Source organism: Thamnophis sirtalis, unplaced genomic scaffold (assembly GCF_051295495.1).
Source record: "Thamnophis sirtalis isolate CommonGarterSnake01/CBP01778 unplaced genomic scaffold, rThaSir2_p1.2 scaffold_10, whole genome shotgun sequence".
Taxonomy (NCBI): Eukaryota; Metazoa; Chordata; class Lepidosauria; order Squamata; family Natricidae; genus Thamnophis; species Thamnophis sirtalis.
Window position 1 is genome coordinate 34,646,689 of NW_028261390.1, and position 3,663 is coordinate 34,650,351.

The following is a 3,663-nucleotide window of genomic DNA, read 5'->3' on the forward strand; positions in this document are numbered from 1 at the left end:
CCTCAGTTTTGGATGTCAAATTGGTATTAGCTTCATTAAGAACCTCTAGGTTATCTTCAATTCCAGAAACATGTTCTGTCAGTACAGTTACAAGTCCCAGCATATCATAATTTATTTTGGCAATCCTAGTATCAAGTTTATCATATAAGTCTGCCTTAAACTCTTTTAGTTCCTCCTTTATCTCTTTTATCTCCTCTCTGAATTCTCTGAAGGTTTCCAAAAAAAAGTTCTTTCGTTAGCACATCTCCAGTAGGGGGCATAGAGGGTGGAGGCTGCAACTTTGTGCCAGATATTGGGGATGTGCTTCTAGGAGGAGGAGGTTTCAGCCCAGGATTTAATTTTGATGCCATTATAAGTCTTATCTTCAAGCAATTAATCAAACTCTACTGGCCCGCTGTGCAGCTTACGGAAAAAAAAGGTATTAAATCACCCCTTTGTTAGCTCTTTAGGATTTTTCAAAAGGTTTCAGAAAAAAAAGCATTGTAGCGAAGCAGCTCGGCATATTCAGCGCCATTTTAGACTTCTCTATATCAGAAATATATATTAGCAAAGTTGATAAGAGGAAAGTCTTGTAAACTCTTCAGAGAAGTGAAACTAATTAATAAGAGACTGCTGGCCGGCTGTTCCTCCCTTTGAACTTTTATCACTGTTCTTTGCAAAAAGATTAGGGAGGTAGCATTGTTACGGAGAATACACAATCGCCATTTTAGGAGCCTTTTTTAAAAAAATAACCAAGTTCACGAAGGAAGCTCTTGTAAAAAATGAAGCTAGGATTTTAAAAAAAAGCAGATAAGGTTCTCAGATATGGGCTCTGCTTGTATTAAAATCAGATAAATAGTTCAAATATTGTTCTAAGTGGAGGGATCTTACTTTGAGCTGTGAAGAAACAGCTAAGGATTTCCGGCACGGAGATGATGATTCAGCCTCGGCTGGCCCCCCTTCTCTTCACAGACAAAAAAGCTGCAAAATCAAAGCAAAAGCACTTGCCAGCTGGATCTCTCTCCCCCCCTTCTTGCCTGAAGGGTGAGGTATCTGTCAGATATCTAGGCAGATAACGCGACCAGAAACCCGGGAGCAGCTCTATTAAGCTGCCACCATCAACAAGGTCCCGCCCAGGAAGTTCATTATCATGATTTTTATAATTCAGATATGATAGCCCTAATAAGTCAGATTTGAAGCCTACTTTTTCTAGTCTCTATATGCATATGGATGGCCTTCATCCAAACCTAGAAGATTGATCACAGTGATACTTCTCCACCCCCCAGTGTTGTCTATCCCAGCTTGAACAACAAGATGATAACTATGACCCCAAAGGCTTATTAAGAAAATTTATCAATTGGCACATTCATTTGATTTATATTCAGCAAAATTGTTCTGCCTGTTTCAGTAGCAATAGCAATAGCAATAGCAGTTAGACTTATATACCGCTTCATAGGGCTTTCAGCCCTCTCTAAGCGGTTTACAGAGTCAGCATATTGCCCCCACAGTCTGGGTCCTCATTTCACCTACCTCGGAAGGATGGGAGGCTGAGTTAACCTTGAGCCGGTGAGATTAGAATCACTGAACTGCAGATAACAGTCAGCTGTAGTGGCCTTCAGTACTGCACCCTAACCACTGTGCCACCTCGGCTCTGTAACCATATTTTGAATGCACCCTAACCACTGTGCCACCTCAGCTCAGTAACCATATTTTGAATGTTTTTATTTATAATCACAGTTTGAAATAATAGTGTTCTTTATGAATAAATATTTTATATATGTGGCTAAAATAATCCCATACATATGATATTCAGGGCATTAGAGGGAGAACAGAACTTCTGTGAAAAATGTCTTAATTCCAAGTATCCAAGTATCAGTATGGACAGTATGGACTGATACTTTCCGATCAGACATGGGCACCTATTACATCTTACAAATAGATAAAATACAAATTTAAAGATTTGAAGTGGAAAAAAAATCACCTTTTACGTGTGTCCATTACTAGTTGAAATGTTAGAGCTTATTTTCAAAATATATTATTTACTATTGGTGTTCAAATGCTGTTATGACCAATCTCAAATAACTATTTAATAGTATATAATCTGCTGTTAACATAATTTATCCAATGTTGCTTTTCAAAAAGAAGTGCATACTAAGCAGCTTTGCTATAAAACAATGTAGTTATGAAGCTTGTCGGATTATAAATTCATTATGAGAAATGATAACATATTCATATAAGCAAGGAAAGCTTGGGAGTTTATCTGTATTTCAGAGGCGGTGATCTTAGAAAATGGGTATATTTAAAGCAATTACATTCTAATGTAATAAAAATTCCCAGACTTATCTTTTATCTTTGGGTGTTGACTCCAACACCGGCAATTCATCTACTATCCTTGTGCAATTATCAGATTTTTTTACAAAGATTTTGATTGGATGTTTTAAACTATTATACAGTAATATTATATATTGTTATCTTGCACACCTTTCTTGGCAACTCTGCAAAAAAGGATTTGGTATAAAATAGATGAAGATATCAATTCACACATAAATTATAGTTACATCAAATTCATAGATCATGTTGAAATCACTTCCTGATTCTTTCTTGATTGTTGTTATCATAGCTCAAGGCAGGAATGGTGGGTGTTATTTTTGTGTTATCTGTTCATTTATAAATGTGGAAAAATATATGGGATGGGAACTAAACTCTTTGATAATCAATGTGAATGAAAAAAAATGTGGCTTCTTTAGACATATCTGTCGGTATATGTTGTTTTTCAGCTGCCCTCAACATGCTTTATGGAGACTATCCATTTACTTTCAAGATATCTAATAGTTATAAATGTAGGCTTCCAACTTACAAATAGTAAGTGTAACATTTTATTCTTCCACAATAGCACACAACATAATGTATATCTTCATGCTATTATTGCCAAAAATTATAGTAATATTTCAATATAGGTGTATATAGATATATTCTTTCTAGAAATAAGAGAAAGAAAATACAAGTAATGATACTGCAAACAGTAGCCCTTTCAACAATTTTGGAGGTTCAAAAGAAGGTAAAAATATTTGCAGAAGGGAAAAGGAACACATGGTCTTCAAAATGTTGCTGAACCACAATTGCCACTAGCTTCAGTCAGTTTAAGAAATGGTGAGGCTAGTAGAAATCATAGATTTCTAACTATAGGAAGGCTATAGATGTTTCAACCTTATTCCTGGCTTGTTTCTCAATTAATGAACTGACACTTCCTATCTTGGGTATTCAATATGGTTCTCTTGCCTATCCAATCATCAAAAAAAGAGAGCATGCCACCAGGAAAGGGGAAAAGAAATATTACTTTTAGCAATTTGGGGAAGAGGGATTTCAAATCTCTCCTTCCCACAAATTTTAACCATGAAAATAAAATAAAATAATAAAATAGAATAATATTATTCCTTCCTCAAAAATTGGACATTACAAATGAAGTTTGCAGAATCAGTTTCCTGGTTGACAGCACTGTGATGTGTAAATATTCCTTTATATGTAAAAAATAAATGAAAATAGTGAACCAGGAACTCATAACTGGGCAAGAATGTTAGTTATACAAGTAGGAGAAGAATTCCCATAGCATTGAAATGTAAGATTTTTTTTACTAAACACATTGAAGCGCTTTTGCCATTTTAATTCTTGTGAGCCTCATTTCAT